The sequence below is a fragment of the Zalophus californianus genome, chromosome 1 (genome assembly GCF_009762305.2).
Source record: "Zalophus californianus isolate mZalCal1 chromosome 1, mZalCal1.pri.v2, whole genome shotgun sequence".
Classification (NCBI taxonomy): domain Eukaryota; kingdom Metazoa; phylum Chordata; class Mammalia; order Carnivora; family Otariidae; genus Zalophus; species Zalophus californianus.
This window is the reverse complement of record NC_045595.1, coordinates 208,693,776-208,719,508: the sequence shown is the minus strand read 5'-3', so window position 1 is coordinate 208,719,508 and position 25,733 is coordinate 208,693,776. Positions and strand designations below refer to the sequence as shown.

Below are 25,733 nucleotides of genomic sequence, written 5' to 3'. Positions count from 1 at the left end.
CTCCTCTGGACAAAATGACAAGACGAAAAAAATCACCTCGGCAGAAAGAACAAGAGATAGTACTGTCAGCCAGGGACCTACTCAATACGGACATTAGTACGATGTCGGACCTAGAGTTCAGAATCATGACTTTAAAGATAGTAGCTGGGCTTGATAAAAGCGTGGAAGTTATTAGAGAAACCCTTTCTGGAGAAATAAAAGAACTAAAATCTAACCAAGTCGAAATCAAAAAGGCTATTGATGAGGTGCAATCAAAAATAGGGGCACTAACTGCTAGGATAAATGAGGCAGAAGAGAGAATCAGCGATATAGAAGACCAAATGATGGAAAATAAAGAGGCTGAGAAAAAGAGAGAGAAACAACTACAGGATCACGAGGGCAGAATTCGAGAGATAAGTGATACGATAAGACGAAACAACATTAGAATAATTGGGATCCCAGAAGAAGAAGAAGAGAGAGAGGGGGGCAGAAGGTATATTGGAGCAAATTATAGCAGAGAACTTCCCTAATGTGAGGAAGGAAACAGGCATCAAAATCCAGGGGGCCCAGAGAACCCCTCTCAAGATCAATAAAAATAGGTCAACGCCCCAACATCTAATAGTAAAACTTACGAGTCTCAGAGACAAAGAGAAAATCCTGAAAGCAGCTCGGGAGAAGAGATCTGTAACCTACAATGGTAGAAATATTAGATTGGCAACAGACCTATCCACACAGACCTGGCAGGCCAGAAAGGACTGGCAAGATATCTTCAGAGCACTAAACGAGAAAAATATGCAGCCAAGAATACTATATCCAGCTAGGCTGTCATTGGAAATAGAAGGAGAGATAAAAAGCTTCCAGGACAAACAAAAATTAAAGGAATTTGCAAACACCAAACCAGCCCTCCAAGAAATATTGAAAGGGGTCCTCTAGATCAGAAAGGAACAGAGACAATATACAGTAACAGTCACCTTACAGGCAATACAATGGCACTAAATGCATACCTTTCAATAGTTACCCTGAATGTAAATGGGCTAAATGCCCCAATCAAAAGACACAGGTTATCAGATTGGATTAAAAAACAAGACCCATCGATATGCTGTCTGCAAGAGACTCATTTTAGACCCAAAGACACCCCCAGATTGAAAGTGAGGGGGTGGAAAACCATTTACCATGCTAATGGACACCAAAAGAAAGCTGGGGTGGCAATCCTTATATCAGACAAATTAGATTTTAAAACAAAGACTGTAATAAGAGATGAAGAAGGACACTATATCCTACTTAAAGGGTCTATCCAACAAGAAGATCTAACAATTGTAAATATCTATGCCCCTAACATGGGAGCAGCCAATTATAGAAAGCAATTAATAACAAAAGCGAAGAAACACATTGACAGCAATACAGTAATAGCGGGGGACTTTAACACCCCCCTGACTGAAATGGACAGATCATCTATGCAAAAGATCAACAAGGAAATAAAGACTTTAAAGGACACACTGGACCAAATGGACTTCATAGACATATTCAGAACATTCCATCCCAAAGCAACGGAATACACATTCTTCTCGAGTGCCCATGGAACATTCTCCAGAATTGATCACATCCTAGGTCACAAATCAGGTCTCAACAAGTACCAAAACATTGGGATCATTCCCTGCATATTTTCAGACGACAATGCTTTGAAACTAGAACTCAATCACAAGAGGAAAGTCGGAAAGAACTCAAATACATGGAGGCTAAAGAGCATCCTACTAAGGAATGAATGGGTCAACCAGGAAATTAAAGAAGAATTAAAAAAAATTCAAGGAAACCAATGAAAATGAAAACACAACTGTTCAAAATCTTTGGGATACAGCAAAGGCAGTCCTGAGAGGAAAGTATATAGCAATACAAGCCTTTCTCAAGAAACAAGAAAGGTCTCAAATACACAACCTAACCCTACACCTAAAGGAACTGGAGAAAGAACAGCACATAAAGCCTAAACCCAGCAGGAGAAGAGAAATAATAAAGATCAGAGCAGAAATCAATGAAATAGAAACCAAAAGAACAGTAGAACAGATCCACGGAACTAGGAGCTGGTTCTTTCAATGAATTAACCAGATTGATAAAGCCCTGGCCAGACTGATCAAAAAGAAAAGAGAAATGACCCAAATCAACAAAATCATGAATGAAAGAGGAGAGATCACAACCAACACCAAAGAAATACAAACAATTCTAAGAACATATTATGAGCAACCCTATGCCAGCAAATTAGATAACCTGGAAGAAATGGGTGCATTCCTAGAGATGTATCAACTACCAAAACTGAATCAGGAAGAAATAGAAAACCTGAACAGACCTATACGCACTAAGGAAATTGAAGCAGTCATCAAAAATCTCCCAGCAAACAAAAGCCCAAGGCCAGATGGCTTCCCAGGGGAATTCTATCAGACATTTAAAGAAGAATTAATACCTATTTTCCCTGATACTGTTCCAAAAAATAGAAATGGAAAGAAAACTTCCAAGTGAGGTGAGGCCACCATTACCTTTATCCCCAAACCAGACAAAGACCCCATCAAAAAGGAGAACTACAGACCAATATCCTTGATGAACATGGATGCAAAAATTTTCACCAAAATACTAGCCAATAGGATCGAACAGTACATTAAAAGGATTATTCACCATGACCAAGTGGGATTTATCCCTGGGCTGCAAGGCTGGTTCAACATCTGCAAATCAATCAACGTGATACAATACATTAACAAAAGAAAGAACAAGAATCATATGATCCTCTCAATAGATGCAGAAAAAGCATTTGACAAAGTACAGCATCCTTTCTTGATCAATACTCTTCAGAGTATAGGGATAGAGGGTACATACCTCAAGATCATAAAAGCCATCTATGAAAAACCTACAGCCAATATCATTCTCAATGGGGAAAAGGTGAGAGCTTTCCCCCTAAGGTCAGGAACGCGGCAGGGATGTCCACTATCACCACTGCTATTCAACATAGTATTAGAAGTCCTAGCCACAGCAATCAGACAACAAAAAGAAATGAAAGGTATCCAAATTGGCAAAGAGGAAGTCAAACTTTCACTCTTTGCAGATGATATGATACTGTATGTGGAAAACCCAAAAGACTCCACCCCAAAACTGCTAGAACTCATACAGGAATTCAGTAAAGTAGCAGGATATAAAATCAATGCACAGAAATCAGTGGCATTCCTATACACCAGCAACAAGACAGAAGAGAGACAAATCAAGGAGTCAATCCCATTTACAATTGCACCCAAAACCATAAGATACCGAGGAATAAATTTAACCAAAGAGGCAAAGGATCTGTACTCAGAAAACTATAAAATACTCATGAAAGAAATTGAGGAAGACACAAAGAAATGGAAAAACGTTCCATGCTCATGGGTTGGAAGAACAAACATTGTGAAGATGTCAGTGCTACCTAGAACCATCTACACATTCAATGCAATCCCCATCAAAGTACCATCCACTTTTTTCAAAGAAATGGAACAAATAATCCTAAAATTTGTGTGGAACCAGAAGAGACCCCGAATAGCCAGCGGAATATTGAAAAAGAAAAGCAAAGCTGGTGGCATCACAATTCCAGACTTCCAGCTCTATTACAAAGCTGTCATCATCAAGACAGTATGGTACTGGCACAAAAACAGACACATAGTTCAGTGGAACAGAATAGAGAGCCCAGAAATGGACCCTCAACTCTATGGTCAATTCATCTTTGACAAAGCAGGAAAGAATGTCCAATGGAAAAAGACAGTCTCTTCAACAAATGGTGTTGGGAAAATTGGACAGCCACATGCAGAAGAATGAAAATGGACCATTTCCTTACACCACACACAAAAATAGACTCCAGATGGTTGAAAGACCTAAACGTGAGACAGGAGTCCATCAACATCCTAAAGGAGAACACAGGCAGCAACCTCTTCGACCTCAGCCGCAGCAACTTCTTCCTAGAAACATTGCCAAAGGCAAGGGAAGCAAGGGCAAAAATGAGCTCTTGGGATTTCATCAAGATAAAAAGCTTTTGCACAGCAAAAGAAACAGTCCCCTAAACCAAAAGACAACCGACAAAATGGGAGAAAATATTTGCAAATGACATATCAGATAAAGGGCTAGTATCCAAAATCTCTAAAGAACTTATCAAACTCGACACCCAAAGAACAAATAATCCAATCAAGAAATGGGCCGAAGACATGAACAGACATTTTTCCAAAGAAGACATCCAAATGGCCAACAGACACATGAAAAAGTGCTCCTCATCGCTCGGCGTCAGGGAAATCCAAATGAAAACCTCAATGAGATACCACCTCACACCCGTCAGAATGGCTAAAATTAACAAGTCAGGAAACGACAGATGTTGGCGGGGATGTGGAGAAAGGGGAACCCTCCTACACTGTTGGTGGGAATGCAAGCTGGTGCAGCCACTCTGGAAAACAGTATGGAGGTTCCTCAAATAGTTGAAAATAGAGCTACCCTATGATCCAGCAATTGCACTCCTGGGTATTTACCACAAAGATACAAATGTAGGGATCCGAAGGGGTACGTGCACCCCAATGTTTATAGCAGCAATGTCCACCATAGCCAAACTGTGGAAAGAGCCAAGATGTCCATTGACAGATGAATGGATAAAGAAGAGGTGGTATATATACACAATGGAATATTATGCAGCCATCAAAAGGAATGAGATCTTGCCATTTGCAACGACATGGATGGAATTGGAGGGTGTTATGCTGAGTGAAATAAGTCAATCAGAGAAAGACATGTATCCTATGACCTCACTGATATGAGGAATTCTTAATCTCAGGAAACAAACTGAGGGTTGCTGGAGTGGTGGGGGGTGGGAGGGATGGGGTGGCTGGGTGATAGACGTTGGGGAGGGTATGTGCTATGGTGAGTGCTGTGAAGTGTGCAAGACTGTTGAGACACAGATCTGTACTTCTGAAACAAATAATGCAACAAATGTTAAGAAAAAAGAAAAAGAAGAAGATAGCAGGGGGGGAAGAATGAAGGGGAGTAAGTTGGAGGAGGAGACGAACCATGAGAGACGATGGACTCTGAAGAACAAACTGAGGGTTCTAGAGGGGAGGGGGGTGGGGGGAGGGGTTAGCCTGGTGATGGGTATTAAAGAGGGCACGTTCTGCGTGGAGCACTGGGTTTTATGCACAAACAATGAATCATGGAACACTACATCAAGAACTAATGATGTAATGTATGGTGATTAACATAACAATAAAAAAATAAAAAATAAATTAAAAAAATAAAATAAAACATAGATAATAGTTGACATTGCCCAAACACCCTTTCTGTTCCTTGTTTGCTGCTGAAGTGCTTACTCCACCTTATGCTGAATCAAATACAACCATCTTGCTGATGTGTGTAAGCAAGGAGGGGCGCAGATTAAGGGGTGGGGAGTGTATGGATGGTGTTTTCTGTTCCTTATGATGCACTTTGCTCTTACCAGCAATGTATCCAGGGAAATGTTGGACTGTAGAAATCATGTGGGCAGGGTCAGCAGGGACCAAATCTGGAAACAGTGATGCTTGTCAGTTCTCGGAGTCCTAGAGATGGAATTTCAGTTAAGAGGGAAGCCTTCATCATCAAGGTCCTTTCTGATGTTTGTTAGGTGTTGGGTTCCCTCCTCAGAGTGCGGTGAGAGGGTAGCAGGTAATGGAAAGCTTCTTTTATAGTTGTACATGCAAAACCATGTTCACGTGCTCCTGATGCACATGGGGAAACCAGCACAAGATGGAACAAGAATGACAACAGTGACATTATCTTTCCACTGAGAGGCTAAGTGTACCAGTGACGTTGGGAGCATGACGTATGGAATAACAGGGATTTCTTTTAACTCCAGTGTTGTATGAAATCTATTGTCTATCTATCTACCTATCCATCCACCCATTTGTCCTTCATTTTCTGGTTTTATGATGGAATTTTCTCTCTTTCTTTAAATTGAAGCTCAGGATAACTTCCCACTTTAAATGTCTCCTGTCAAAAGGACTAGCCCAGTGATGGTTATGAAGGAGGGCACGTACTGCATGGAGCACTGGGTGTTATACGAAAACAATGAACCATAGATCACCACATCAAAAACTAATGATGTATTGTATGGTGACTAATAAAATAAATTAAAAATTAAATTAAATTAAAAAAAGAACGACTAAGTTCAAGGTTGGTTCTCAAACGTGCATTTATACTATGGTGAACAGCAAATCCCAGACGTGAAATTTGTGTTGTAGGACTGGTTCTACCAGTCTGATAGAGAAGTAGGTAAATACATGCCCCTTCAACACACACACACACACACACACACACACACACACACACACACACCCCATACTGGCCAGGTAGCAAATATTGTGGTCATAAGGTAGGGTTACATGAAACATAATTTATCTCCTAAAGATTATGTTGGAACTTCACTTGCTTTGTAATATAGTTCTGCTCTGTTTTTTTGTTTTTGTTTTTGTTTTTTATAATTGAAAGCACTGGAGCAGCTCATACTTCGCCTTAAATGATTCACACTTATTTCAACCAAGATTTTAGAAACACTCCTTTCAGGTCACTGCAACTCATCTCTTAACCCCCAGCAGATAGTAGGGAATATGGAAATATCCTCATCCCTCATATGAGTTTCTGTGAATTCAAAGAAAATCAAAGGCAGCCCTGGAGTTTTTATTTTTGGCTTTCATTCTGCAGAAATATCCCTCCAAATGTTTGTCTTCATTGTATGCCAACGGTAACCAATACTCCTGGATCTGACTGAAGTTGGCAACACAAGCAAACTCTAGGGAGCTCACTGCTCAAGAAAAATCAAGACTTTATTAGTGGGCATGATTCTTATTCTGGAGCCATTATCCCATATGACAAGAAATCGAGACTCTGGGCCAGACACACAATTCATTTTGGTTTTAATCATAAAAATTGCCATTTGTGGAAGTATTACCATGAATAAGGAATTTGATTTAGGTGTCTTATAGCCACTATCTTCTTTAATTATTATTAACTATTAAGTTATTTATTCTAATAGTACATTTACTGCCATATTTAACAAATCAGTGTCTGTAAGATAAAGATTATTCTTTTTACTTTATAGATGAGAAAACTAAGCCTTAGATTAAGTCACTTGCCCAAGACCAAATAGCTAGTAATTTGAGGCACAGAGATGCAAATCTTGGTCTCACTTCAAAGCTCACACTCTGAATCACTGTATTTTACAGCCACCCATGAATTCACAACCCAAGTGGGTCATCTCAGGGTTGACTGAGCTACAGTAATGGGTCACACCATGAAGAAGACAGAAATGGCCAAAAATGAACACATAACATCAGATCAGAGTCCTGTTTGATTTCTAGCTATATACAACCTTCATCTTTTTAAAAGAATATATAAGTGGAATCATTTACAAGGTGATCTCACAACCTAGTTTCAGATGAGGGGGTTCTCAAATGAAGGGACCATGGGGCAAATGGTAGTCTTTGGTAACTTCCTTCTGATAGTATTTTTAGCATCGTGATGATAATGAAATAGAACAGCAGTACTCAATCCTGACTATACATTAGAATCACCCAAAGAGACTTTTTAAATGGCCAAGGGAATCTGATTTAATTGGTCTGGGGTGAAGCTTGGACATCAATATTGTGCTTATGATCCTGGGATGATGAGAATAAAACCAGGGTTGAGAAACAGGGAGGCAGACAGAGAGAAGATGTTGGGCACAGACCCAGCCCGAGGTAAACTCAGATTTCCAGTCCAGGTTTCCAGCCCACTATCTCTTCCCACTGAACCTCCCTCTGCGACTTCCTCCTGTTTTCAGACCTTCCCTGTGATGGTGCTGTGTATAGAACCCTTCTGTGGCCACTGAGAGGCTTTTCCTGTACCTTTCCCAACCTTGAAAATAGCATCTTAGACCCACAGTGTCCATGTGGTCATCTGCCTCCTGATGTGTCCAAGTCCCTTAGCTGGCCCTTTGGTCTATTCCCAGTCTACCTCTCTGGTTACTTTGATGACCTCTTCTTAACAACGGAGGCTGTTCTTAGCCTGGAGTGCCTACTGGTTCCAATTAGTTCTGCAGAATAAATACCTTAAAAGTTACAAGACGGGGGTGCCTGGGTGGTTCAGTTTGTTGTGTCCAAGTCTTGGTTTCAGCTCAGGTCATGATCTCAGGGTTATGGAATTGAGCCCTGCCTGAGGTTCCATGCTCAGCGGAGCATCTGCTTGAAGATTCTCTCCCTCTGCCCCTCCTCCACATCTCAATCTCTAAAAATAAATAAATCCTAAAAAAAAAGCTACAAGACAAATTCCCACTATCTCATTAGCTGCTAGTGCCATTGTCCCTAGGGCCTGGATGAGACATAGCTTTTCCAGGGGTCAAAGGAAAATGTTCCTCTTCCCTTACTTCCCTATGTCATTTTGAGCTCTGGGTTGTGTAGGGATGGGGTGGAGCCAGAGGTAAAGATCTTATTGGTTGGGCTTAGATCTGTTTAGAAGGGACAGCTGGAGACAAGGGGGTTCTGGGTGTCCTCCTGCCAGGGGAGTCAAAAGTTCTACAGACAATCTCCAATCTGCTCCAGATGAAACAGATGCAGCATCTGGATGAAGTGAAAGGCACAGCTGTGCAGAGGGTGGTTTGGTAACCACGAGGTGAGGAAGGACAATGGTCTACGGTCAGGTCCTAAGGCTCGGTTTAGGTCGAGTTTCTGTGTCAAACCCAGAATGGGGACTCATCTCTGCTTTCCTGGTATTTTTAGGGTCTCAACTAAGGGACCAAAGTTCATCCCTTTGTTCTCCCTTGTGTACAACTTGTGTATGAGAACTAGTTGTTGTTAGGCCCAGGGAGAATGAGGAGGTGTAGTCTGGTTTATATTACATATCGATCCCTCCTCAAAATACATCTAATCTGGTACAGTCCTTTATTTCTCCCTCCCAGACTCCGGTGGGTAAGAAACCAGTTTAACCACAAAGAGCTTAGGGAGGCAGCGCCAGGAATTCTGTCTCAAGTTGGGTTTGTGTAAACAAGGTAGTCACAAAAATGGGGTATTATTCAAAAGAAAAAGGAGGAAAAAAGAAAAGATAGTGCCTTGGTGCGTTTCTTAAATGGGTCAAACTTCATGCCATCTAAAAATGAAATAAATAAGGATTCAGGCTTGGGAGTCACTGAGCAAGTCTTTATTCAAGTAACAAGTCGACAACAATAGAAATGCAACGAAAATGATCTCACATAGTTTAAGTCCAATTCAACGCAACAGAACCAAACAGTTTGCTTTACAAATGGTTATTTTATGGTAAGAATAGTCTAGCTCAGGGACCAGCAAACCACAGCCCGAAGGTCAAATATGGCCCACCACCTGTTTTTTATAATTAAGATTTATTGCAATGCAGCCATGCCCATTTGTCTACAAATTGTTCATGGCTGTTTTCATGCCAAAGTGGCAGTTTCACAGAATTGTGACAAGGAAGTATGGCCCACAAAACAGAAAATATTTACTATCTGGTCTTTTTGAAAAAAAAAATTGCCAACCCTTGATCCAGGAGATCAAACAGTATAAAATGAAGCATTTGAAACAACCTCCCTGGTCACAGTAAGTACAGGAACTCTCCAGAAAAAAAAGGGGTTCTTTCCAATAAGTAATTATTGAGCACCAAGTGCAGGGTTTGTGCTGTGAATATAAGGGAATAAAAAGATGTTCACTTTATAATCCTACCCTACAGTCCAGTAGAAAAAGTCAGAAAGAAGATAAATGGTCCTAAAATGTTGTAACTTGAAAAACATCCAAAATCTTAACTTTCTAAAAATTTAGCCCGAATCTCACTAATGGTACAGAGAAACACAAGAGGCTTTCAATGTTTCTGAATTAGACAGAAGCTATGTCAGATAGTTTTAGTCAAATTTCCATTGTTGGCCATTTGTTACTTGAATAAAGATTTGCTAAGTGACTCTCAAGCTTGAGTCCTTTATTATTTCATTTTTAGGCTGTGCTGAGGTCACAGAGCCAGGTGGAGAGGCAGGGAATGGAATCTCAACTCTTTGTTTCCTCCTCATACACCGCAGCATCTAGCTAGACAATTTCGTTTGTTCAACATTCACCAAGTTTAATGAAGCACCTGCTATGGGCCAGGCACTCTCCTACCAGCTATGAAGACAGCAATAAATAGAACAGACCCTTTGTGCTGTCGAATTTTCTTTCCCCTTTCCCTGGAGCGTCCAAGTGAGCATACATTTGCCTCATTTGTCAGGAGGAAAAGAAGACCAAGGTAAGTAAAGGTCCTGGGGATCAATGAGGGGGCTGGGAGGCCGGGAACGTGCCATTGAAGAGGCTAGGTTTGGACTGAGACCTGCAAGGATGGAGGAGTTGGCTGAGCAGATAGAGGGAGTCCTAGAGTGGAGGCCGGGGAAGGAAAGGTTTGGGTGTGTGCAGGGGAGCAAAGATGCCAATGTGGTAGGAGAGGCGTGGGGATGAGGGCTGAGCAAGAAACCTTGTAGGGCCTGCAGGCATGGTAAGAATTTGAAACGAAGCTACTTGGGTACTTAAAATGATAACAAATGTTGGATGGGGCCCTTTCTCTTTAAAATCCTTGCCCTGGGTGATTTTTTGGTTTGGACTCAAAGGGTGCATGTTCCCATGTGTGTGCTGGTGTGTGTGTGTGTATGTGTGGTGTGTGTGTGTGTGTGTATGGGGACGGGGTCTTTTCTGCATGCAGCCCCATGTGAAATGCTGGTGCTCAGGTATCCCCAGATCGCTGTCCATGTGGCAGAAACAAGCATCAGAGAGGCATTAATGGGACAGGATGTACTTCGGAGCAACTTTGGGTCAATTTGGGAAGCTCATCATTTACGGTAGTGCTGGCTCCCTGATTACATTTTCTGTTTGGGTAAAGAACAAAGAAAGAGCATGGAAAATGCACTATTTGGATGTTGCCTGAACAAAACAAAATGACCAATGCACACATGGGGGGGGCGGGTAGAGGTGACCACAGGTCCAGGTACGCTTGTGCCTGTTGAGGATAATCCCTCCCTGGACAGAAGAAAGCAGTTTACACACAACACTGGGACCAAGGGAAAAAGAGAGCCAGTCTTTCTTGAAACATTTAGACTAAAAAAATGGGATAATCCATGGAGGGTGAAAGTCCCATATTGCTTTGCCCAAATTCATCTAGGCAGTTACCTCAACTGTACACATTGTCACAAATTTGCTATTTGTAGCAGAGAGTCTGGATCTGGAAAGCGAGTTCATTTGTACAAGATGAAAATTCCACTGGGCTACCCTGGTCTGTGCCATTCACCATGGATTGGAGAGGTGTCCAGCAGGCCTCACTGCAAAGGCTGCAGGCTCATGCTGCCCACTGGTTAGCTGAGCTCCAATACCCCAGCCTTCGATGAGACCCCAGGAACTAAAGCCATGCCCTGCTGCATAGGAAGGTGACCTGGCTGCCTTGCATTGGGGAAATTGCAAACCTGAAAATTTTCAGCAAGAAAAACATGTCTTACCAAAGCGCAAACCAGACACTTGGCACCCACTCTCTGTGACGCAGGGCTCCCCGCCTGGCAGGAAAACCACAGTAAAGAACTGATTAGGCTGCTAGAACACATTCCATGGGCTGTCCAAAGCTATTTTTATTTTACAATAAGGTACAATATGTTCCATGATGCTGTCTATTCTGGACTTTTTTTTTAAATTGCATTTGCCATACTCATCAATCCTGGTAAATCACAGAAAATCTGTCAATCGTTCGAACAAATTAACGAGTTTGGGTGTGTTTATTAAATTCAAGAGCAACAGTAATACACATGTGTAACCTTTATTGTGAACAATACACGGATGGTTAGTACCACCTGTTCACCATGGAAATCTTTTGTGGGAGATGGGTCTTTCTAGAAACTGAGTCCCTGGAAAACTCTTGAGTTTACAGACCAAATACTTGCATTTTTAAATCTTTTTTTTTTTTCTTTCTTTCTTTTAAGAGAAGTCAATTGTGAAAGCAATGTTTGGTGAAGTGTTATTTGGTCAAGAAATGTACTAACTCCTTGTAATAGAGCATTCCAAGAACTTTACCCATAAGAAAATAAATGTGCCTGTTTTCACTTAGACTCCATAAAAATTACAGTTGTTTTGGAAGAAGGAATGGTTCCCCTGTAACATAATGGATATTCAACAACTCAGATGCATTTGGGGAATGACTTCCCACCCACCTCCGAAAGGAAAACAGACAACCGGTGTAAGATTACTGGTAAAGCCCAGACCATGCATTACGACTCACACTCAAGAAAAACTTCCTTGCTAATGCTTAACTTGTTATCGTAACCACTTTTGATTTTTCAGAACTTCCTAGCTACTTTTTAACTGTTTTCAATCAGGAAAACTGGACAGAGTACAGCCAATCCAGTTGTCAGGCCCTCTGAAGAAGGTCTAGCCTCCATGACCTTTGAGAATTCCCCATTGTTTTAACTTTTTGCCAACCTTGAAAAATCTAGAGGTCACAAGACGTTAGCCATTGGCAAGGCCATGATGGGAGTCTACATTTCTTGATGGATGTTTAAAAAGAGGGTGGACAAACAATCCCTGTGATAAAATGTATTTTAAGACAGTGGTCTTGGAGATACAAGAGTGAGGGGAGGTAGAAATGACTAGTAAATTTATTCATGACAGGGAAAAAGAATAAGGAATATACCCCAGAACTAGAAGCTCTGCAAGGGACTGCAGTAAAATAATGCTCATATGCTCATATGTGCAAATTTATACCTCATAAGAAAACATACATAAACCAATGTTTTAGCATCAGTTTTGCTGACAAGATCAGGAGACATGAGCCAAACATCTGCATTGAATGATAGTCACAGCAAAAATGTTCTTTTTCCACTGTCAGGCCATGACAGAATGTTTGCTGCTTTCACCTCAAGTTGAGAGGAGACCCCAAGGGAAGCTCCTGTGCTGTGAGCATTGCTGATGTTTCCCTTATAGCTCTAATTTGTATTTTGAGATAAGGTTGGAGGAGCGGACTTTTTTCATACCTTTGGTTTGCTCATTAGCCTGCAAATATCTTTCACATCTATGCAGTACCCTGTGCATTGTTTAACTATTATTTTTTATTTAGCTTTTATAGGGTACCAAAAATGTGGTTGGAGTTAAGTACCTTTTCTGCTTTTCCAGCTACAGTGGAAATTATTTTTGTTTGAAACTCTTCAAAAGAAAAAAGTGGTGGTGGTGGTGGAGGGAAACATAAAATAAATCAGGACCCAGAAGAGGTTTTTCAGAACTCATGTGTTCAGATGCCCTGACAAGGGAGTTCCTGTGGGTTGCCCATGGGTTCTCTGGGAAAGCGGGATGTCTTCACTGAGTGTCCTAGGTGGCTATTAAATTTAGTGTACTTTCTGGCTTGGTGGCTTTTTGACCTTGGGCTGGTCAGATAGCAATCTTGTGGGAACTGAGCAATGGCTACAAATATCAAAGTTGTAAAGTAAATGTCAAATCAAAGAGATTTCTGTATGAATTCTTAGTAGTAAGTGTGAACATACCTCCAGGAACATCTGGCTCCCTGAAATACTGAAAACAAAAACAAAAAGAAAACTAGTTCTGAATTCTTCTCCATCCATGCCATGTAGATAGGTCTTTTCTTGCTCCTGTATCAGCAAGCCAGGAACCACACCCTCTATTGTTCAGTGGGAAGTGGCTTGTTACCTTCATCCAGCAACACCCTAGATGTCCATGGTCACAGTTGTGAACTTACTGTTAAGGTTTGAACTTACAGACCTTCCCAAGGGACTTGCCTTCCAGTTGCAGAGCTGTCTTTAATTAGGGAATGACCTCTGAGTACAAAAATGCTTTGTAAGGGAAAGACAGGTAAAGAGATTTAGAGAGCCAAAGGGAGAAATGTTTTACTCCTACACTCTTGCTTTTCCATACCAAACCCTGGACGATATAGTATTGGAAAACACTTTTATCTAATTATTCTATTTCTTTCCTCTTTTCTTTCCACTGGGGAAACTTTCTTCCTTTTATGAATAATCTTTCAGAGGACTTCTTCCTCAGGTTTAAAGCATTATAGCCTTCAACCTGGAAATTATAATTAGGCTGGTTTTTAAATACCATGTGTTCATTTTGTCTTTGCAATTAACAAAAGGAGGTATCACCGTGATCAAGCTTTAAGATGCCTGTATTCATATGCTTGTATTTATAACTGAACACACACTGTGGGTCCAACTATGGCCCAAAGGGTAGCTATCAGCCCCCTTCTCAGAGTTGCCCTGTTGCTCCTCTGGGCCTTGGGAAAGCCCAAATTGCTGTAGTTCACTGGACCTGGTCATCTACCAAAAATGAGCAGAGTGCCTGAACACCATTGATCTTGATGGGCAGCCAAGGTCACTTTCCATGTCCAAATGAAGAACAGCAGGAAGAACTATTTCAATAATTGTTGAATAAAGACAATAGGAGGGAAGAGGCTGCTGCTTGCCTAAAGTTCACCAACATCTTCAACTCTTTATGCACAAAGAATCAAGCCTCCATTATAGCAGCTAAAACACTACACTTCTCAGCCACCTATGAGAAATAAGCAGAAGATTACTGAGGTGGTATAATAAAGAGTCTGACTCCATTTCTGATACCTGACTGCTTTCAACCCCCACCTCCCTTCCTCTTCTGCCCCACATCTAGGAAGCTGATAAGGAAGCCTGGGTACTCTCTCCTTTGATGTGGTGGAAAGTTTCAATCCCACAAGCTCCTACCCACATGCAGGAAATCTCACCCTGGCTTAATCTCCTACCTTCCATAAAAGACAAAGCAGTCTCCTTTTGCTGCTGTCTTAAGCTGTTTTTGGATCATCTTGAGAGCCTGCCTTTGTCACCCCACAAAACCTCATTATGTCAGTAGTAAACATTTCCATACCCTCCTGGTGGATGCATGTACGGTATCATCAGTTTCAACACCTGAACCAAATTTCAGGTAAGGTGTCCATCCACCTCTGGAAGACCTCTTTACAAGAATTTACTTACCTGGATGTGTCAGTCTTGTCCTTCAGTCTTTCCCTATTCCTGCTGGTGGTATAACAGCCAGCCCTCTTGCAATACGGAGAAGCAAACCTGTGTTAAGAATGGCTGAGTAGAAAGAAAGAGGGAACCTACATCCCTGGTGACATTTTGAATTACCCTCTCATCCCTACACTGCCTGCTTCTGAGTCTCTCAAGTCATGAAAACAAGACAAATTTGTTCAGTTGCTTGTAGCTGAAGACATTTCCAACTATAGGACTGTGACTGAGCTGTGTCTTGACCTCATAAATGGAACTTAGTACTTTTGCCAGGATGTGAACAGGTGAATATCAAAATATTTGAAATACCTAGGACTAAGTCACTCTCAGTGGAGTGTCCCTGTAACTAAGGGCATTCACTGAATCTTTTCTGGGCTGGATTCCTTTAGGGAGAAACAAGCCTACGTAAGCTCACAGAGAGAACCCATTTTCATAGTTGGAAAATGGTCCGGAAATTGGTCTACAGTAGAATTTGGAGAGAAGTTCAGAACGAAGAATTTTGGTTGGGAAGACACCCATATATCTAACTCATACTGTGAATGTACCTAAGAGAACCAAAGTGTCAGAAAGAAAGGGGACTGCTTACTGAGTACCAATTCTTTTGCTGGTAATGTGTTAGATGTGCAAAGAGAAGAGAGTATAAGCTTCCTTCCCTTAACACTTGGTGGAGGAGTTAGTGCAAGCATGCTAAAAGGTCTTGAAGGGAATGACAACAGCCTTCTTCAAATATAATTAGAATTTGATTTGGCTAAATTGACACAAGAAGCCAGTGCAAGTGATGATGAAGAAAACCATGTGAGCCAGATACAGGAAACTGATTAAAGCTAGATCCCCATCACTTCCCTCAATAAGCTAAATAGTATGTCCCATCCTGACCTGGCAGATAATGCAGAAAGGGGAGATAGCTGGAGGCAGGCCCCCTGATTGTGTGGTTTTTCCATATAAGCAAGAAACAACACAGCATTTATTTTTTTTAGGAAATGAGTAAATACCAAGTTTATAGGCAAAAGGAAGTAACAATATAATTGCAGAATAGAAATGTTAACGTAGTCTAAATCACCTGTCTTTACAAAAATGACATATTTATTCCAGAGATAATCATCTCTGACTGGAGCTCATCAAAGTTCCAAGTATTTTATCTTCACATTTCTCTTTGTTGTTGGTAAAAGTTAACAGACAACTTCCAGAGTGCATCACAGACCAATAGCCACTGATGTGAAGCAGTTTTTAAAAGTAATTTTAAGTACTCACTATCTTAGTATTTTTGACAGTCCATATGTCAGAGATAAAATGATAAACATTCATGTTGTTGATAGAATGAGCACACAATCAAAGAAAACAAGGAGGAAAATTCCCCTTACAAGGCTCCCATCACAGCCCTGCCTGGGGTAGCAGTGGGAGTGTCTATACCTTCTTTTGCAGGAGTAACAAATAAGCTCAAATTTCAGCTCAACTCTTTGGGCAAAAGAAGAGAGTTTAGTCAAAACCTGAAGCAGTTTGTTGGCAGATTTTCTAACAAACAAAGACAAAAGGAAAAGGGAGGAAACTTCCTAAACTACTTCAGGAAAAGCCCCAAACCAGAGTCTTTGCGTCCAAAAACCTGTTAAATCTACTGAAACTATTTCTGACCATATTGATTTTTTCTGGAAAGTGAAGGTCTCAGTTAAACTCCCAGCATTTCTTGATTTTAGCAGGAAACTACTTTACTTGGGTGTCTGGACATCACTCTCTGCTGAAGCGTGGAGAAAGTGATCTAGCAACACACCCAACCTGCCTGACAGGTACTGCCTCTACCTGGATGGCTTATTCATGAGTCAGAAAACACCTCTGTTGTCAGTCTTGCATTTTATTTCATTCCTAAACTTGTCAGACTTGGGATGCTGAACAAATTTTAAAATTCAGAAATATGGATCATTGTAAAAACCAGTCACTCACTACAGCTTTCCAAATAGCAGATGTCTTTATGCATAAACTCCCATTTATTGAAATGTTTATATAGGCAAGAAGGAACTCTATAATAATACTAATGACAGCACTCAAGCTGGGTCTCTATAACCACAGGAATATCAGACATTGAAGCTTTGGTTGTGGTTTCAGGGCACTGTTGGCCTGTTCACAAAAGTGAAGCACTCTTTCATGAATTGGAGATCTTTAGACCTAGCCTTAGTCAGTCCTTCAAAGAGATAAAAAAGTCATGAAGTTCCTTAATTGCCTTTGTTATATCTTGCTGGAAAGAAGTTTCATTTGGGTGTTTCTTTTTCATCTACGTGGAACCCAGGGCTGCAGTAACTAATCACTTTACCATATTGTATAGAACTTTTATTCAAAATATGATTCAGGGTTTATTACATATATTAATGTAATATATCTTACTATGACAGCATAAGGGAGGTAGAAGGGAACAAAGCTGTGTTGCAGTGAGGAGATGACACAGATGGTAACTTGCATCCACAGGAACAAATGAAGAGAATAAGAAATGAAAAATACAAAGATTGATATAACAAAGTCCTTAGATACATACTTTCCCTTCTTATCTTAGCTTCCTTAAAAGATATAAAATTCTATAAAGTAATAATTACAGCAATTTATTGTGCTTGTAACATATAGAGAGATAATATGTATAACAATAATATTATCAAAAAAGGGGAAAGAAGGGCTTTGTTTTTTTTTTTAAAGATTTTATTTATTTATTTGAGAGAGAGAGAGAGAGCGCGCGCACGAGATCCAAGAGGGTCAGAGGGAGAAGCAGACTCCCTGCTGAGCAGGGAGCCCGATGCGGGACTCGATCCCGGGACTCCAGGATCATGACCTGAGCCGAAGGCAGTCGCTTAACCAACTGAGCCACCCAGGCGCCCAGGGGAGAGAAGGGCTTTGTAAGAGAAAAGTATCTATGTCTCACTGGTATTAAGTTAGTATAAATCTAAAGTCAATTTTCATAAGTCAAGACATATACCATAAACCCTAGAAAATAACTTACTCTAGGCCACTAAGAAAATAACTAAAAAATATAGTTGAAAAGTCATTGGAGGAATTAAACTATTATGCTAAAATATGCATTTAATGCAAAAGAGAATAGTAAAGGAGGAATAGAGGAACAAAATGTGACAGGAGACTTACAGAAAGCAAAAAGGAAAATGGAAGATGTAAATTGGGTATGGACTTGAACAACACTATAAATAAACAAGAACTAACAAACATTTATAGACCATTTTACTTAACAATAGAATATATAATTTTCTCAAGTGCACAGGGAACACTTTCCCAGAAAGACCATATGCTAGGTTCAGTAAATTTCAAAGGCTGGAAATCATGTAAAGTATGTTCTCTGAACCATAATGGAGTGAAATTAGAAATCTAAAATAAAAAGTAATTTGAGAAATTAACAAATATCTGGAAATTAAACAGCACATCCCTAAATAACCAAAGAATAAATCACAAAGGAAAATAAGAAATACTTTGAGATGAATAAAAACTAAACACAGCATATCAAAACATACAGGATACGAGTAAAGCAATGCTTATAAGGAAATGCATTGCCATAAACACCTACATTGAAAAGGAAGAAAGATCTCAAATCAATAACCCAAACTTCACCTTAAGACACTGGAAAAACAAGAGAAAACTGAAGGTGAAGTAAGCATAAGGAGTAAATAGTAAAAATTAGAGTGGAAATTAATGAAATGGAGATTAGAAAGAACATGTAAAAATTAATTAAACCAAAAGTTAGTTCCTTGAAAAGACCAACAAAATTGACAATGCTTTGATTAGATTGACTAAGAAAAAGAATTAAAAACTCAAATTATTAAAATCAAGAATGGAAAAGCAGATTGGTCATCATTACCAATCTTATAGAAATAAAAATGATTATAAGGGAATAGTATGAACTGCTCTGTGTCATGGGCATATATGACATGGACAAGTTCTTAGAAAAACACAAACTACTGCAATTGACTCAAGAAGAAACAAAATCAGAATACACATATAACAAGTAAAAAGATTAAATTACTAACTTAAAAGCTTCTTGCAAAGAAAGGCCCAGGCCCAGATGACTTGACTAGTACATTTTACCAAACACTTAAACAAAAATTAATAGCAACTATTTAAGGGGTACCTAGGTGGCTCAGTTGGTTAAGCATCCAACTCTTGATTTCAGCTCAGATCATGATCTCAGGGTTATACATCCAGCCCTATGTCGTCAGGGTCTGCGCTGGGTATGGAGCCTGCTTAAGATTCTGTCTCTCCCTCTGCCCCTACTCCCCCCAAAATAAAAAAGAATAAATAGCAACTATCCAAAAATTATTTGAGCAAGTAGAAAAGGAGGGAACAATTTTCAACTCATTCTATGGGATCAATATTACACAGATACAAAAACCAAACAAATACATCATATGACAACTCTTAAAACTACAGACCAATGTCTTTTATGAATACAGACCAAAAAAGTCCTCAGCAAAATACCAGCAAACTGAATCCAACAACATATAAGAAAGATTATCCACTATGACCAAGTGGAATATATCCCCAAAATGTAAGGCTACTTTAACATCCAACAATCAATCAATGTAACACACCATATTGATAAAATAAAGGACAAAACCATATGATCATTTCAAAAGAACAGAAAAAGCATTTGACAAAACCTAACACCCATTCATGATAAAAAAATAAAACACTCAACAAACTAGGAAGAGACTAAACTCTCTTCAACACAATAAAGGACATAAAAAAAAAATCCACAGATAAGATTATACTTAATGATGAAAGATTGAATGCTTCTTCCCCAAGACTGGGAATAATACCAACATGTCCCTTCTCACCATGGGTATTTGACATTATAATGGAAGGTCTAGCTTGAGAAATTAGGCAAGCAAAAGGAAGAAAACCCATCTAGATTGTAAAGGAAGAAGGAAAATTATCTCTATTTGCATATGGCATTATCTTGTATGTATAAAATCTAAAGAATCCACTAAAAAAATCATGAGTTCAGCAAGATTGCAGGATAAAAGATCAATTTACAAACATCAATTTTATTGCTATATGCTAGCAATGAATAATTTGAAAATGACATTAAGAAAGCAATTCCATTTTTGATAGCATCAAAAATATTTAGGAATAAACTTAACAAAAATAGTATAAGACTTACACACTGAGAACTACAAAAAATCGTCGAAAGGAATTAAAAGCAAAATAAATGAGAAAGTATTTCATGTTCATGGATTGAAAGACTTTATATTGTTAAAATGGCAATATTCCTCAAATTGATCTGCAGATTCAATGCAGTACCTATCAAAATCTCAGCTGGTTGTGTTTCAGAAATTGACAATTCACATGAAAATCCAAAGGACAAAGAATAGCTGGCACAATACTGAAAAAGACCAAAGTTGAGGAACTCACACTTCCTGATTTCAAAACCTGTTACAAAACTGCAATAAACAAGACAGTATAGTACTGGAATAAGGACAGATCAATAAAATAGAATAGAGGCCCCAAATAAACTCTCACATTTTTGATCAGCTAGTTTCAACAAGCAGTCATGATAGTTCAATGGGGCCAGAAAAGTCTTTTTGACAAATCATGCTGGCAGAACTGGATGTCCACTTGCAAAAAAATGAAGTTGGATGCCTTTGTTACACTACACCAAAAAACTAACTCAAAATAGACTATAGAGCTACATGCAAGAGCTAAAATTATATGACTCTTGAGAGGAATCATGAAAGTAAGGCTTTAAATATCATGTAAAAAAAATCCATAAGTAACAAAAGGAAAAAATAGATACATTGGAACTTAGCAAAATTGAAAACTTTTATGTTGCAAATCACACCAAGAAAGTGGAAACACAACCCACAGAATGACAGAAAATATTTTCAAATCACATATCTGATAAGGGACTTGTGTCTATATTTTTAGCAACTCAGTAATAAAAAACGGAATTTAAAAAATGGGTGATTGATCTGAATGACATTTCTTCAGAGAAGATAAGCAGCTGGTCAATAAGCACATGAAAAAATGCTCAGCATCATTAGTCATTAGGGAAATGTACATCAAAACCACGATGAGTTACCACTTGGCACCCACTAGGATAATGATCATGAAAAAGACATGAAATGTGAAGAAACTGGAACCTCCTATGTTCCTGGTGGTGATGCAGAGTGGTTGCACCAGCTTGTGAAACAGTTTGGCAGTTCCTCAAAATGGGAAACGGAGTTATATGATCTAGTAATTCTATTCCTGGGTATGGGCCCAAGAGAAATGAAAACACAAATTCACACAAGAACTTGTCCATGAATGTTCAAGCAGCACTATTCAAAATTGCCAAAGAGTAGAAATAACCCAAATGCCATCCACCGATGAATGCATAAGTGAGATATAGTTTATTTATATTCCATGTTATTCATCAGTAAAAAAGGGATGAATTACTGACACCTGCCACAATATGGATGAACCTTGGAAACATGATGCTAAGTGAAAGAAACCAGACACAAAAAGTCACATACCATATAATTCCATTGATATGAAATAGACACAACAGGGAGATCTGTAGCGAGCGCAAGTAGATTGTTGATTGTCTAGGGCTTGGAGAGATGGGCTGGGAAGGGCAGTGACATGACAATGAAAGTGTATGAAAGTGTAACTTTTTCAACTTTACATCAAAATGTAAAATTGATTGTGATGATTGCACAAGTCTGTGAACAAACAACATTGAATGACACACTCTAAATGTGTACCTTTTTTGGTATGGGAATGATATCTCAATAAAGGTGTTAAAAATCTAATCCATATAAATCAGTCATGTAGTATGAGTTTGGTTTCCTTAGAAAAATTATTACAGGAGCATTTTCGACGTGTTGCCACTGTTGACATTTTGGGCTAAGTCATTATTTGTCGTTGGGGAGTGTCCCTTTGTCCTGTGCATTGTAGGATGTTTGGTTGTATCCTTGGCCTCTACCCACCAGGAGCCAGCAATGTCCCTTCCCCCAGGTATGACAACCAAAACTACCTCTGACATTGATAAATGTCCCGGGGGGGGGGGTGCAAACTATTCCCATTTGAGAACCGTGCAGAGTGCTTAACAGCAGTAACTATACAAAATCAACATTTCAGCTCTTACTAACCCTTTAGGCTGCTAGAACCTTAAACACTTACCCTTTATTTCTCACAACAAAACTAGAGAATAGATTGTTTTTGTTACTTTCAACTTTCGTCCTGGAGCTCAAGGGGAAGCCATTGAGGAAAATGGTCTAGGTGCAATTACAACTTTCCACAGATTGGTGCCTGCACTGTGTTTCTATTTAACTGCTATACTCGGGGTTGTAATTTAGCCTGTGTCTAATGAAATGCTAAATTTGCTTGTCACACGTTTAGTAGACAGTCCTCTTAAATAAGAAAATATTTAGAAAAGTAAAAATGCATTTATCTTTTATTTTATTATTGGTTATAGAGTAAATATCATGAATATCTATGCAAAGTAAGAAAAAAAAACAAGCAGGATTCCATGGAGATTTAAATAAAAATGTTTCACTTGAATTTAATTGTTTCTGGCAACTTAGCCAAGTGAACTTCTCAATCTGTATTCAACGAGTCCCACAAAAACTCCAGTGATTGTAAAACACAAAAGTTGATTTCCAAGTAAAGCAAGAAGGCATGTGATTGATTCTACCACTGCTTGACACAAAGCTGAAAAGGAACGAATGAGAAAGATTAATCATCTTGAAACCCCAGGAGAGGCCAGAATCAGAACTGTGAGTCCCGGGGAGGAAAAAAAAATGAGAAAAATGTGATGAATGTGACAAGAGGGTGTTGAATCAGTCACTGATAAAAGGCAATGGGTCACTCCCTCACCGAGTTGCAGCAATAGAAACAAATAAGGAAAGCCAAGAGCCAATGCAATGGGAAAACATGTCGGTTTTATGCACACATCCTCACAAACACATTACTCACCACCGAGTAGTAATGCTCATCGTCATGTACTCACTTCATGCTATGAAAATTGGATGTCTCACATTGACTGACTTTCCCTCCACAGCAAAATCATGCAGTCTTTCCACTGCTGACCTCCCATGCTAATGCAATACCCCACCATGTCCTCCCGGATGTCTAGAAAGGACATCAGGATGGGGGCAGGTGGGTGGCAGGTGGTCTGGGGAGTGCCCTCTGCCTTTCCACATTGCCCCGGATCAGCCAGGAGCTCAGCCAGTATTTTCCAGCTCATTTGCGTTAGTGATTTCTTGCCTTACCCTGCGCTTATTTCTTTTTCCAATCTATCCGATTCAAAGAAACGGACACCATCAAAGTCGTGCTCCCATCCTAAACTTTACACTCACACCCTGATCTGAATAACCTGGCATCACCTTGTTTCCTCTTCTTGTGACTAAATCTTATCCTGGACTTTTTAATCTTAAAGTTCTGCCCGCTCTCACATGCTGACCTTCCAGTTCCAAAACTCAAATGACCATGGCCACATGCTAGGAGAACGGGAGGCGTCTAGCCACCAAGCTGTCTGCCGTGCAAAGCCATTCTGCACCCTTCTTGGCTTTAACACTTACCACTCAGACTGGTCCTCTTTTGTTCCTCTGGGAAATCCTGGACTCCAGTGTTGAGGGCAGGAGAAGATGAGGAAGCCCTCCACGCAGACAGTGTGTGAACACTGGGTGTGTGAGCCCTCACCTGCGTGTGTCTCTCTGTTGCTACATGTGGAGTGCAAAGTAGAATGAGAACTTCCAGTCCTCTAAAGGAAGGCACCAGGGCCGTGCATGTTAAAGCTCTTCTCTGCAGACTTTGTAGTCTCACAAGGAATTTCTTCCACGTCTTGGAGTTGACAGGAATTGGACAAGCCTTGGTCTTACCACAACCCAGCGCATTGGGCAATCTAAGGGCGGGACTCTCCCTCAATGTTGGGGTTGCCAGTTCAGTAGGGCCTGAAGTTCCTTTTCTGAAAAGGAAAGTCCATGCTGTGGCAAAACTGTCAAAACATGGTTTTTTGTTTGTTTGTTTTGTATTTGGGGGCGTTCCACTTTTAATCAACCTGAGTAAGAAAAAAAAAAGCGTGTTACCATCAAAGAAAGAATCACCTGGTTAAAATGTTCCATAAAATGCAGACTTTCCCCCACTTTGGATATTTTCCCCTCTTTGTCCTCCTGCTCTGCTGTTGGGACAACTACTTTTTTTTTTTTTTTGAGGAAGTTGAACAAAATTTAAATAGAGTTGTGCTGGCATATTTTCCTATGTTGTTTGGGAGAGATTAAAATACATCAACTTTCCTGACTGCCTCAAACTTCATACAACTCCAGCCCTCCATCAAAATTCTCCTTTTTTTTAAAAGATTTTATTTATTTATTTGAGAGAGAGAGAATGAGAGATAGAGAGCATGAGAGGGAAGAGGGTCAGAGGGAGAAGCAGACTCCCCGCTGAGCAGGGAGCCTGATATGGGACTCGATCCTGGGACTCCAGGATCATGACCTGAGCCGAAGGCAGTTGCTTAACCAACTGAGCCACCCAGGCGCCCCAAAATTCTCCTTTTAATGATAAATGGTTCTCTTACAATTCTGAGCCTCAGAGAGGATGGTTATATTTTTGCCGTCTACTGAGTGTTGATGGAACTGCATTTGCTGCTGCAAGCCATAGTATCCTTGTTTTGTGCCCAATGCTTCCAAGAAAATAGAGGTCTCAGCAATGATGAACAATTTAGGAAACACAAATATGTAATATATCACTTAGAGCATCAAGAGGGACACCTGAGATGTTAATTTTATTTTTAGAAGTATTTTTTTTTTCCAGAAGAGGATATGTTCCATATTTTAACTCTCCAGTTTTTCTTTGTGTTGAATCTGAGGAGACATCCCTGAGACCAGGTTGGATAATACTGTAGGTCAGGTTGTAAATATTGTGCTCCAAATATTTAAAAATACCTCATAGCATTAAAAAAAAAAAGCTCAAAAGAGGTGCCAGAAACATCCAATTTGTTACTAAAGCAGATGGGAGGGAGTGGAGTGGATTTTGGTTTTGGAAATGCAGGAACCTAAATCTCCAATACCCAAACAGGGACAGAAGTTGAGGTCTTGGAACCAGGCAAAGCAAGAGCAGGAACTGAGATTACCCCATTAGGAACAGACTGTGAAAGCTGGACTGGAAAATTACCTACACATTAGGACAGGGTTACGACAAGGAAGACTATCTCTTTCTGTCTGGATTTGGATGCAGAGGTAGAAATATCCTTAATAATCCAATAGCATAGCCCTTTCCAATCACAAAGTTAGGGTTCAAATTTGCAGTCCTCCACTTTGTCCAGGAATTCCCTAGCTATGAAATAAGCATAAAACTTGTTCCAGACTAGTGTATCCCTTTGGAATCTTAGGAGATAAGCAAAAAAAAAAAACAGAAAACAAAAAACAAAACAACAACAACAAACAAAAACAAAAACAAAAAAACCCTCTCTTGAGAAAAACTCTGATAACCCAGACCACATGAAACAAAAAGCAAACCCCAATGAAGATTAGTTCCCATTAAAAAAAAATAAAATATGCAAGGACACAATACACTCTATAAGGGGGTGAGGAGGCACATATTAAATATCAGAATTAGAATTCTAGTAGCAAGGGTATAAGAAGACAATTGAAAGAGAGTATAAGATAAGTGTGTTTAAAATGATTAAAGATATAGGTTAAAAAATGCTAGTGAAAAGGAAAACAGATTGGGAAAAACCAAGCTATAGCTTTGTGAAATAAAA

The 25,733-nt window shown here is 39.7% G+C and overlaps 1 protein-coding gene across 2 annotated transcripts in view; it reads right to left on the bottom strand.

Annotated features, from left to right (window-relative positions):
* KCNJ15 (potassium inwardly rectifying channel subfamily J member 15) overlaps positions 1-23,790 on the bottom strand; it is a 77,676-nt gene extending 53,886 nt beyond the window's left edge. The window contains exon 1 of one of the 2 annotated variants that reach the window (XM_027586725.2): positions 23,554-23,790. The gene's annotated coding sequence lies outside the window, so the exon portion shown is untranslated. Of the gene's footprint in view, positions 1-5,449; positions 5,560-23,553 lie in introns of those variants that run through there. The other variant, XM_027586726.2, reaches the window with a different exon arrangement.
* Positions 23,791-25,733: the final 1,943 nt, after the last annotated feature.